This window comes from Lathyrus oleraceus, chromosome 4 (assembly GCF_024323335.1).
Source record: "Lathyrus oleraceus cultivar Zhongwan6 chromosome 4, CAAS_Psat_ZW6_1.0, whole genome shotgun sequence".
In the NCBI taxonomy this organism is placed as follows: Eukaryota; Viridiplantae; Streptophyta; class Magnoliopsida; order Fabales; family Fabaceae; genus Lathyrus; species Lathyrus oleraceus.
In genome coordinates this window covers 167223795-167237087 of record NC_066582.1, presented here as the reverse complement: position 1 = coordinate 167237087, position 13293 = coordinate 167223795, and the positions used below count along the sequence as shown (strand labels likewise).

Genomic DNA, 13293 nt, shown 5'->3' with positions numbered 1-13293 from the left:
CAAACCCAAGATCTTGTGCTGTTGCACAATCGAGTCAGAGTCTTTGAGCGTAGAAGGGTCCCTCCATTCTGGACCCACGCTCCTTTGTCTGAAGCTCTCCCTGGTTAGGGATAAGAGCTGTGAGGTCTCATCCTCACTTCACCTTTTCATCTGCTTCACCTTAGCCTCGTAATGGCAAGGTTAAGAGCGAATAATATCCATGTACAGATGACTTGCTTCGGCAGTCAAACCCATTGTTTGAGCCCACTTGACTGGTTATAGTGTGTGCTATGTGAATATTTGTTTGACATGTTTGCTTGAAATGCTTGAATTGCTTGTATGCTTGTATGCTTGTATGCTTGCTTCTTTCCTGGATAGGATTAGTTTGCAATTGTGCAAGTAGGTAGAAACCTGAACGTAGGGTAATGATGCATGACAACACTAGGCTCGAGTCCAGCTCCCTGGTAGTGCGTCTTCCCGTGGTTTCTGGCTAGATTTTCTTTCCCTTTGGGGGGAACTACATCGCCCTGATCCTTGTTCCAGACGAGGTATGTAGGCAGGTGGTCGTGCGAGACCACTCCGGGCAACCTTTTTCTTTTTTGCGTGTGTTCACTTGTTATCTGACTGTGTGTTTGGCTTGGATGCCGACGTAAGTCCAGTAATTGGTTGTCGGGCTCCGCGTTTGCCCTTTGGTGTGTGTTTTGGTTCGGATGCTGACGTAATTCCATCAAGTGGTAGTCGGGCTCCATGTTTGCTTGTGTTTGTTTGTGTTGTTTGGCGTGCGTAAGCCGAACTACAGTGGCTCTGATTCTCGCTCCAGACGAGATATGTAGGCATAGGATGCGACGTCCTATCGAGCTCCCTTCTCTTAACCCCACCTGCGTTCCCTGTGTGTGTGTGATGTTTTAGCAACCTTTTCTTTTCTTAGAACGTGGATCCCGTCGAGTACGACGGACGTGAGGGGTGCTAATACCTTCCCCTTGCGTAACCGACTCCCTTACCCTTTCTCTTTGGTCGCGAGACCATTTCCTTTCCAGGTTTCTCTGAGCGTTTCCTTTCCCTATCTTGGGATAAATAACGCGCAGTGGCGGCTCTGTGTTGTGTTTTTATTTGAGTCCCGCCGGTTGTTTTTTCGCGGATGCGACACAATGCTCAGGGTATAGTGGAGTCTCCTCGACTTCGTATCCTCGAAGCTCTGCTATCTGGTGTCGGAGGTCGGAGATCTCATCATTCAGTATATCAATTTCAGTGGCATGTATGGTGACTGATACTTCGACCTGCAAAGCAACGTCAGCAAGCTCCTGACGAAGCTGGGCTATCTCCATACGGAGCTTAACCAGCTCAGACTGCATGCTTGGACTCTGAAGATTTGGATTATTAGTAAGCACTTTTATTCTGGTAGGTGCGACTCTCTGCTCGTCGACTGTCTCGCCTTGGCCTTCTATGGTATAGGCCCAGTTGGCCTAATCAATAACACAAGTTACCCGAGGGTCCGGTAAAGTTAAGTAGTGAATAGTCTCACCCTCGATCAAGAGCTTGTATTGATCCGGTTGGAAGGAAGATCTCCTCATGAGGCCACGGTCCAGACAGAAGTCAATATCCATCAAGGTGTAGCTGCAGTAAGACGTCAGGTGAAATAGTCTTCTATCAAGTCCTAGGGAGGAGGCTATATGAGTCACCGTGCTTCTAACGTGTATAGGGCTCACAATGGAGCGAGCATTAAGATAGAGACTCTCAATCAGAAAAGCTCTGCAATCTACTGGGCGTGACTGAATGGTACAGTACATGAAGAAAATCTCTTCAGCACTTACATGTGTATCAGGGTCACTCTTCCCCAGGAAGGTGTGGGCAATAATCATCTAATTGTATCTGAAAGCAGGATTATGGATCTTGTTAGAGATTTGGATGGAAGGGTCAGGGCTACCTCTACATGTAATGTCACTCCAGAACTTCTCAACGTCTCTGCTCAGGAAATAGCTCATGGGGAGCTCAGATAACGCATCATAAGCAGTCTGAAATCCAAGTAAGTCACCGAAACGCTTGTGGTTGAAGGTGTATTTTGTCCCAAACAACCTGAAATTAATGTAGCCACCATCACTAGCGTGACCAACATAGGGCTTGTAGGTCAGCGAGCTCAAGAACTCCAAAGTGAGGTTCTTGTAAGTCACATGCATCACATCAGTATATTCATCCCATTGGAACTGATTGCACAAATGCCTGACACTAGGCTCAATGCCTAATGCCTCCATACAGCTCGAGTCAGGATATCTGGTGTGCAGCATTGGATGCTGGGAAAGCATGGCGTAGCGCTGCTCCTGAACTGGGTCACGAAAGATCACTGGCATAGTGTCGCAATTTTCCATCCTGAAAAGTTAGGTTAAAAATAGAGGACACCTGAAATCGCAAATATTGTAAATGTTAGTCTAAACATAGATATATACCTACATAAAACAAATGAAAATGTAAATTGAAATAGTAAAAGTAAAGCAAAGGAAAAGAAATCATGGGTTGCCTCACATGCAGCGCTTGTTTAACGTCATTAGCTTGACGATTCGAACTTTATATATCAGAGGTAGGAATTGGAGGGTCGATCAGAGTATGGCCAGGGAATTCTGTGGGGATGTCTCCTCCTTGATATTGCTTCAGTCTTTGTCCATTTACCACAAATGGATTACAGGAATTGTTCTGGATTTCAACTGCTCCGGATTTTAGGATTTTGGAAACCTTAAAGGGGCCTGTCCATCTCGAACGCAGCTTACCTGGAAAAAGTCGTAATCTCGAATTGAAAAGGAGAACATAGTCGCCTACATTAAAGTCCTTTTTCACAATCATTTTGTCATGCCATGCTTTGGTTCTTTCTTTGTATATAATGGCATTCTCGTAAGCGTTCTGGCGGAGTTCCTCCAATTTGTGGATATCGAGGATTCGCTTATCGCCAGATGTTAGGTAATCCAAATTCAGGGTCTTGATGGCCCAATATGCCTTGTGCTTGAGTTCAAAAGGTAAGTGGCATGACTTCCCGTAGACCAACTGGTATGGTGTAGTCCCAATAGGGGTTTTATAAGCAGTTCTATAAGCCCACAATACTTCTGTTAACTTTTCAGACCAATCTTTTCTGGATATTAAAACAGTTTTCTCCAAGATCTGCTTAATCTCTCTGTTAGATACTTCCACTTGACCATTAGTCTGGGGATGATATGGTGTTTCTACTCTGTGTTTTACTCCATACTTTCTTAAGAGTTTATCAAATATCCTGGATATAAAATGTGATCCACCATCACTTATGACAAGTCGTGGTACTCCAAATCTGGGAAAAATATTATTTTTAAACATCTTGATGACTACTCTTGTGTCGTTGGTGGGTGCGGCAATAACTTCTATCCATTTTGACACATAGCCAACGACTACCAAAATGTACTTGTTTCCCATCGAAGATGGAAAAGGACCCATGAAATCAATACCCCAAACGTCGAATAATTCCACTTCTTGGATGTTCTTCAAAGGCATTTCGTTGCGTCTTGAGATGTTTCCAGTGCGCTGGCACCGATCACATTGGACAATATAAGTATGGACATCACGCCATAGTGTTGGCCAATAAAGACGAGCTTGAAGGATCTTAGCGTATGTCTTGGATGTGCTTGAATGTCCACTATAAGGCGAAGAGTGACAATGCTTTATGGTATTTCTGACTTCTTCTTCTGGGACGCAACGTCGAAAGATGTTATTTGTTCCTCTTTTGAAAAGGAGTAGTTCGTCCCAATAGAAATGTATTATATCTTTAAAGAACTTCTTCTTCTGTTGATAATTGAGGTCAGGTAGTATGATATCAGCGGCTAAATAATTCACAAAATCAGCGTACCATGGTACTCTACTAATTTCTGAAACTGTCCCAAGGTTGTCTCTATCAGGTTCAAGGGGAACGGTATCTAACTTAGCTATCAATTTGTCATAGGTGAAATCATCATTTATAGGTAAATGGTCTGGCTTCAAATGCTCTAATCTGGAAAGATGGACAGCAACTACGTTTTCTGTTCCTTTTTTGTCTCTAATGTCTAAGTCGAATTCTTGTAGCAAAAGGATCCATTTGAGTAATCTAGGTTTCGCATCCTTTTTACTTAGAAGGTAACGGATAGCTGCATGATCTCTATAGACTATAATATTAGATCCGACAAGATAAGACCTGAATTTATCAATTGCAAAAACCACATCTAGGAGTTCCTTCTCTGTTGTTGTATAATTTAGTTGAGCGGCATCTAGGGTTCTACTAGCGTAATATATTACATGTAACTTATTATCTTTTCTTTGCCCTAAAACAGCTCCTATAGCGAAATCGGTAGCATCACACATTATTTCGAGTGGTTTAGTCCAATCTGGAGTTTGTAAAATGGGTGCTGAAATTAGCGCTTATTTTAACTGATTAAAGGCTTCAATACATTTTTCATCGAAAATGAATTCAATGTCTTTCATCAGAAGGCCGGTAAGGGGTTTTGTTATTTTAGAGAAATCTTTGATGAAGCGTCGGTAGAAACCGGTGTGTCCAAGAAAACTACGGACTTCTCTAACTGTCTTAGGAGGGTTAAGGGTTTCTATAACTTCTATCTTTGCTTGGTCGACCTCAATGCCTCTTTCAGATATTATATGTCCTAACACTATGCCTTCTTTAACCATAAAGTCGCACCTCTCCCAGTTTAACACAAGGTTAACTTCTACGCATCTCTCTAGGATTTTCTCAAGATTAATGAGACAATTCTCAAAGTCGAACCCACACACCGAGAAATCGTCCATAAATACTTCCATAATTCCATCGAGATAACCCGCGAAGATTGACATCATACAACGTTGGAAAGTAGCTGGTGCATTACAGGGTCCAAACGGCATTCGTCTGTAAGCAAACGTTCCGTAAGGACAAGTGAAGGTTGTTTTCTCTTGATCCTCGGGGTGTATGGGTATTTGGAAAAATCCAGAATATCCATCTAGATAACAAAAGTAAGAGTGTTTGGCAAGACGCTCAAGCATTTGATCTATGAATGGAAGGGGGAAATGGTATTTCCTAGTTGCCTTATTTAGTTTCCTATAATCTATGCACATACGCCATCCGCCTTCTATACGTTTAGCTACATGCTCTCCCTTCTCGTTCTGCACGACTATGATGCCTCCTTTTTTGGGTACCACATGTACATGACTTACCCATTTACTATTAGAGATCTGATAGATTATACCAGCTTCTAGCAGTTTAAGGACTTCCTTCTTTACCACCTCACTCATTATAGGGTTGATTCTTCTCTGATGTTCTCTGGAAGGTTTTGAATCTTCCTCTAGCGAGATCCTGTGCATACACACGGATGGGCTTATACCTTTTAAATTAGAGATGTTGTACCCTAAGGCAGAGGGGTATCTTCTTAAGACATTCAAGATTTGGTTTGTCTCATTTTGGTTTAAGGTGGCACTAACTATTACTGAGCGGTTCATTTCTTTATCCAAAAACTCATATCTTAGGTTCTTAGGTAATTCCTTAAGTTCTTGAGCTGGTTTTTGAGAATTTGGTTAAAGGTCTGGAGTAAGATCCAAAAATTTGTTAGTGTGAGGTTTTGTTTCCTCTAGCTCGTCATCCTTTTCATTCGGGTTTGAAAATGGTTTGATCACAGGTTCTCCTTGATCAAATTCCCTTATGCATTCATCTATGATATCGATCGCGTAACATGTGTCTCCTATGATTGGTGCCATCAGGAATTTTGAAAGAATAAACTCTATCTTTTCATCCCCTACTTAGAAAGTTAATTTTCCTCTTTTAACATCTATTATAGCTCCGGCTGTTGATAAAAATGGTCTACCTAAAAGGATAGGGATATCGTCGTCTTCCTTGATATCCATGACCACAAAGTCTGTTGGGATATAAAGTTGACCGATCCTAACTGGGATGTCTTGTAAAATGCATCAGGGTACTTAACAGACCTATCGGCTAATTGAAGGGACATCTTAGTTGGTTGTAATTCTCCTAAGTTTAACCTTTTACACACAGCTAAGGGCATTAAAATTACACTAGCGCCTAAGTCTAGGAAAGCTTTGTCGATCACATGACTCCCTAGAATGCAAGGTATAGAAAAACTTCCAGGGTCTTTCTCCTTCTTAGCAAGTTTATTCTCAGAAATAAAGTTGCATTCCAAGGGTTTGAGATCGTCAAGCCTACGCTTGTTGGTTAAGATGTCTTTGAGAAATTTGGTGTAAGATGGAATTTGGGTGATGGCTTCGGTGAAAGGAATCTCTACATGAAGCTTCTCTATCACTTTTATAAATTTTTGGTATTGGTTATTGATTTTGGTTTGTTTAAGTCTTTGCGGATATGGGATTGGTGGTTTGTACGGGGGTGGTGGTTTGTAAGTTTTATCCTTAGCTTCTCCTTCTTGGTCGGTTTGTTTTTCGGGTTCTACCGGTTCCTCTTCTTGGTTGGTAGGTATATTTTCTTTAGAAGTTTTAGACTCGCTCATTGCTGGGTTATGAGGTCCTTCGTAAGTGATCCCACTTTGTAATGAGATAGCGTTAGCTTTCCCTCGAGGGTTGAGTTAAGGTTGTCCAGGGAATTATCCTCCAGGTGTAGTTTGTGGGGCTTGGTTTTGTGCTACCTGTGAGATCTGGGTTTCAAGCATCTTGTTGTGAGTGATTATCTGATCAACCTTGGTCCCTAATTGCGTTATCAGTTTGTTTACGTGAATGTTCTGGTTTAGGAACTCTTTATTTTGTTGAGTCTGGCCCGATAAAAAGCTCTCCATGATCTTCTCAAGGTTAGGCTTCTGGGGCACAACTTGCATAGGTTGATTTGGTTTTTGGGCTTGATAACCTTGTGGTCTCTGAGGTGCATAATTTTGGATAGGGTTCTGGTTTTTATAGGAAAAATTCGGGTGATTCTTCCATCCAGGGTTGTAAGTGTTTGAAAATGGGTTACCTTGGGCGTAATTCACTTGGTCGGTGTTCAGGTCGTTCAAAAGGTTACACTCCGCCGATTCATGCCCTTTAGATCCACAAAGTTCGCACTCTGTGTGGACTACCGTTGTGGTGTTAGTGTTTATAGACATATGTTCGACCTTAAGGGCTAAAGCGTCCATTTTCGCCTGCATGATGTCCATAGAGTTTATCTCATGTATTCCACCTTGGGTCTCCTTTTTCTCTATTGATGCTCGTTCAGTTCCCCATTGGTAATGGTTTTGGGCCATATCCTCAATTAGGTCACAAGCTTCAGGGTAAAGTTAGTTCATCAGCGCGCCACCTGTGGCAGCGTCGATGCTCATCTTTGTGTTATAATGGAGTCCATTGTAAAAGGTATGAACGATCAACCATTATTCTAGGCCATGGTGTGGACAGACTCTTAACAGCTCTTTATATCTCTCCCAAGCTTCAAAAAGCGGTTCTCCTTGGTTTTGAGTAAATCTAGTTATTTGGTTTCGAAGAACAACAGTCTTACTAGGGGGAAATATCTATCAAGGAATACTCTCCTAAGGTCTTCCCAGGTAGTTATTGAATTAGCTGGAAGTGAATCTAACCATGAACGTGCTCTATCCCTAAGGGAGAAAGGAAATAATCTCAAACGAATCACATCAAGTGAAGCGCCGTTGGATTTAAAAGTGTTGGCCAGTTGGATAAAAACTTTTAAATGTTGATTTGGGTTCTCAGTAGCGAGACCCGCAAATTGGTTCTGCTGCACTAAATGCAGTAAAGATGGTTTTAGTTCGAAATTGTTGGCAGGAATAAGGGGGTTTACTATACTCGAACTAGGTTCCTCTTCAGAGGGTTGGGCAAATTCCTTAAGAGGTCTCCGGTCGCGATTCTCGACCATAGCTTTCTTAATTAGGATGAGTAAGAAGCGTGTACGAGTGTAACATTCAGGTTCCGCTAAAGGATCTACTAAATTTTCGGTACTACAGGTTCTTCGCATTTACCGACTAATAATGCCTTAGTCTAGACGGTGTAACAACAGGGTACAAAATTTGACGAAGTTGGTCCCCGGCAACGGCACCAAAAACTTGATCGCTATATTCGCAAGTGCACAAATCGCGTCAGAGTAATATAAAAGAATATTGATCCCACAGAGACCAAATCGTCAATCTATCGATTACTATCGTTATGGTGTTTATCTAAGGCGGTATAAAAGAGATATTGATGTTGCAAAATAACGGTAAATAAAGAAAATAAATACAATGCAGGTAAAGACATGTTTGAATGTATTTCATGTCAGTTAAGTGATGTTTCGATTGTCTAAATAGAACTACTTATAAGGCAATATTTTCTACTCTTGTAAAGAATCCATTTGACCAGAATTGTAGCTTTCGTGTATTCAGAACCGAGTTTACCCTTAAATTAAGGCCTTTTATTGTCACTTATAAAAGGTGCGTAGAACGCTAAAGTAGTAAAGTTATTTTTAAAAAATAAGACTCGCAAACTTAGTTGAAAAGTGATTTTGATTTGGAAAGTTTACCCAAGGAGTTTCCTGATTTTAAATCTATCAACGCGTCCGAAAACAGTTTCAAAAATCATTTTTCCTTAAAGTGATAAAAATTCCTATTTAACTAAGCCAGGGTGCTTTCGCACTCCTTGAGTAGTTAAAACTAACCAAGTTTGTTTCAGAAAACTCAAATTAAAAATCAAAACAGCCTTTAAAGTATTTCTACATATTAAATATGTGAAACATCTCTTTAACCGCGATCCTTACATTCTAAGCTTTAAAAGATTTAGCTAGATATAGTAATACAAACAAACACAACGATATTGATCATGATGAAAAGTTGTTTTAGAATGTAAGGCGTAAAGAACGAGTAAGGCGTGGATAGAAATTAAATAAAGTAAAGTGTGGACGGAAATTAAATAAAGTAAAGCGTGGACAGAAATTAAATAAAGTAAAGCGTAGACAGAAATTAAATAAAGTAAAGTGTAGACAGAAATTAAATAAAGTAAAGCGTGGACAGAAATTAAATAAAGTAAAGCATGAACAGTAAAATAAATAAAAGCGATTAAATAAGAACCTGCTCCAAACGGAGGCTTTAAATCTGGTACAAGGAAGATAAACCTTTGACTCTGAAGATGAAGACGACAGCAAAATCAAAGTGACCCAACTCAATTACACTATGGTGCGATAACCCCCCGATGTGACGGATTACCGCTTTCACAGATGATAAATATAGTCTTAGTGTTGTAAACTAAGTTGGATGATTTGAAAATGAAATGGAATGACCTATTTATAGAGGATTTCAGCAGCTTGCAAAGACCATGGTGCCCCTCAATTTCTCCTTAGTGGGAACGTGAATTGCAAAGGTAGCGCCCGCCACCCCTTCATGGCGCCCTCCATGTGTGGAAATTGGAAAGATCATGGGAACATGGCGGTTACCTCCTGGTTGAGGGCTGATGAGTCATGGCTTCTCCTATATTGGCCGCCATGTGCAACACCATGTGTACAATATTTGCCAAAAAACCCGAATTTTTGGTCTTTTTGCTTCGTTTCTTCTAAAAGGGTCCCGAAAGAGCTAAATATCTTAAAACAACATAAAAGAGAGCATAACACAAGAAAAATGATAATAAAGACCTAATAAACATGTGAAATCCGAGTCAAAAACACGGTGTGATCCAGTGTGATCACCAACCCCCTTACCTGTAATCTCTGGCATTTTATTAGTTTTGATTTGAAAACTTCTTATTTTTGGGTTTTGTTCGTACTTTTCCCTTTTCCCTTGGAAACAATAAAAGCGTAGTGGCGACTCTTGTTATTTGATGCCTTGCTTATCCATAGCTTGATGATCATGAATTTACTGCTACAGCAAGCACGGTTGAAGTAACAACCTCTGAAATGACAGTCCTTTGAGGAGGAGGAGTTAAAGGCGTTAGGGAAGATTGACTCTGAGCAGCTAACACAGACTCCATCATGGCAGTCAAGCAGGCAATCTCGTCTTTCAACTCTCGGTTCTCTTGTTCTAAGTGTTCCATGATTCTCGGATAATTGACGTGAGTATTGTATCGATGAGTCAGCTTGGTTGAAGCACAAAAGAATAACCAATAAGACACCTGGTGGAAGAAAAACATGATATGCAAATGATGCATGACATGCAATGCTTTGATTGTTTTTATTTTCAAGGAACATACTATTTTATTTGCAAACATATAATAATAGTTGTAGCAATTTGATTGACCATAAACATCTCTTTTATAATTTGGAAGGATTACACTGAGTACAATTTCAGAAATCAAAATACAATTACAAGAGGAAATGAAACTAGTCATCCTAAGGATCCTCTGGAAACAATGTCAGATGATTTGGCTGTAGGTGCGTACTTCCTTTGGATGCGTCGAATCTCGGTCTAAAAAGATGTCTTCATCTGAGTCTTCTCAAGGACAAGCTGATCTACAATCTTTTTCCAAGCACCGGAAGGCTGAGGTATACTAGAGGAAGATGAAACCTCTGGCTCTCTCTGCCTCTTCACTACTCGGTATTCCAGAAGCTCAATAAGTGCATCTTTATCCTTAGACTCAAGTTGTAACTCCTCATGCTTTTGGCTTAAAGCGTGGAACCGCTCTTACCACATATCTTTCTCTTGTTTCATCTTGGTGAGTGTGTCTTCCAACTCCTCTACATCTTGTTTAGGGAGAGTTAATGGCTCAAGCACAACCATAGACATAGGTCTTTCACAAGCATACAACATCTTCAATTCCAAAGCTCTCTTCTTCACCCAAAGAGTGTAAGCTTCCTAAGCTACACAGTTGCACAGACCAAGCTCGGATCTTCTTTTCCTATGCACATTATGCCAAGCATGTACCATCTTCTGCTTCAAAAGTTGGGGATTTTTACCCTCTTGATAGAAAAGACCTTCTAACTGAGTGTTATTAGGTTTGTCTCTCAAGGGGAACCCAAGTTGACGACGAGCCAAAGCAGGGTTGTAGTTGATTCCTCTTTGTGTACCAATGAGAGGCACATTAGACAATTCACTACAACAATCAATAATCTCCAAGCTACCCAATGAAGAATCATACCAAACTATATCATCATTAGTGAGAGACATAAGTCTATGAGACCACCTTAGACATTGTTTGTTCTCCACAAAAGAAGGCGTCTGAGGCAAGTGCAAAATAAACCACTTGCACAGAAGAGGAAAACGTCATACAATAGTTCCACCACCTATAGAATTCCTTAGATGCAAAGAGAAATACATATCACCCAACAAAGTAGGCACAGGATTTCCAATCAAGAAGATTTTAATGGAGTTAATATCAACAAAACCATCAATGTTAGGGAACAAAGCCAACCCATAGATGAGCAACACAAAGATAGCTTCAAAAGCATCAAGACTACTGGCTTGAGCAAAGGCAGTAGCTTTCCCAATAAGAAACTCAAAAGTCAATCCAAACATTCCTCCTTTCTTCATCCAATGAGCCTCAATATCAGAGTTCTTCAGATGAAGAGCTTCAGTTATAATATGAGATCCGGGAATCTCCTCCAATCCACTAAATGACACTTTGTCAGAAACAGGTATTCCCAAGAGATGGGCATATGCCTCCAACGTAGGCACGAGCTGATAATCGGGAAAAGTGAAGCAACGCTAGAGAAGGTCATAAAACTGAACCAACATACTCAAGAGTCCTTCAACTACATCAGCAGACAAAATAGATAGAAGCTTCCCATGACGTTTCTTGAAGTCCAAGGGATCTAATACAAAAGATGATAACTTCCTTAACTCTTTCAAATCCGGACATCTGAAACTGTACTTCTTAGTGTTCCTTCGTCCACAACCCATGGTCTAAAAATATTTGCAAATAAAACCTCGGTTCCTTGAAGTTATTTTTCGCGTGATGAATGTCATGATACGCATGAATGCATGAATAAAACAATCACAAGTAAAGGATCACACACAAGTCAAACAAACAAAGGCCAAGGGATGAATCAGGTCATTGTCAAGATCAATCATCCATTTTGGTGGATTATGGTTTTCACCTTATCAACATCCAAGTTCCATTGATATTGACAAGACTTGATTGGATCAACCAAGAATCAAGGGTTTATTGTGAGTCACGAGCATGGAGTCAGGTTAAGAACAATCCCAAAGGAGTGTACTAAGGATAAAACCTGTAGATCATGTTCTAAAAAGTTCCCAGGGTCTTAATTCCATCTATCGAAAATTACAGGTTAGGATGATTGACTCATCAACCCATAATATTCTCAAGAGAAACTCGTCTGAGTGTAGTACCGCGTAACAACTGTTATCAAGTCTACACCTGAACAGTCTCCGCACTACATCCTAAATAGGCCAAGTTGGGTTAAATGTTCTATGATCCTCAGCTTCCCGGACCCCAAATCAGAGAAAGTAATGCCTAACCACAAATAACTTGTGTGACATCAATATATCCAAAAGGATCTCCACTGAGTAGATGGGGCTCAAGCCAACTTGTTAAGGACTACTCCACACAAGTCGAACATGACTATACCATCCTCTTATCTTAATTGCACACAAGTTCGGGTTAGAACTTATCTCACCATTCAGATATCACCAAGCATAACAAGCAGATTATATCATACAAACAAATATACAAACATCAAATACACAATTATATACACACAAAAAAGTAGGCTAAACCCACTGAGGACTACTCCCCAGCAGAGTCGCCACTTATTTTCTGTAGCAGTAAATTCATGACCATTAATTTATGGATAAACTTAACGTCAATTAAACCAGAGTCGCCACCGCACTTTTATTGTTTCCAAGGGAAAAGGGGAAAGTACGAACAAAACCCAAAGATAAGAAGTTTTCAAATCAAAACTAATAAAATGCTAGAGATTACAGATAAGTAGGTTGGTTACATAGAGGGAAGGTGAAAACACCCAAAGTGTCCTAGGTACTCCTAGGGATCCCTTTTTTGTGTGTACATGTGCTTTGGTATAAAATTATGTTTGCAATAAATAGAGTGTGGGGATGAGAAGAGAATTCATTGATTATATTTTTGTGTTTGACAAGACCTTCGGACTTGTGCCTACGTACCAACATAAAATGAGGGATCAAAACCTCGTAGTTCGTGGTAACAATTTCAAAGTGAATGAGTTGCTTTTAACAAAATTTGAAGTTTAAAAAAGGCACAAAAGGCCTAAAAGAGTTTGAATGAGTGTTAGTTCTTTTTGTCTTTTTGAATTTTAAGTCAATGTGATTAGATTCACTTACAAATTTGATTAAGAAAAAGAGTTTGAAAATGCAATGGCATAAGGCCAAAGTTTCTAATTTGCAATAAAGAGTCTAAGTTTAGAAATCACAAGAAAATAAGTTTTTTTAAAAGGAGGGAGAGATTTGAAAT

The 13293-nt window shown here is 40.2% G+C and overlaps 1 non-coding gene across 1 annotated transcript; it reads left to right on the top strand.

The window, feature by feature from the left end:
• Positions 1 to 7317: 7317 nt before the first annotated feature.
• Positions 7318 to 7424, top strand: LOC127077827 (small nucleolar RNA R71). Its single transcript, XR_007787597.1, has one exon. It is a non-coding gene; the product is annotated as a small nucleolar RNA R71 (small nucleolar RNA).
• The last annotated feature ends 5869 nt before the right edge of the window (positions 7425 to 13293 follow it).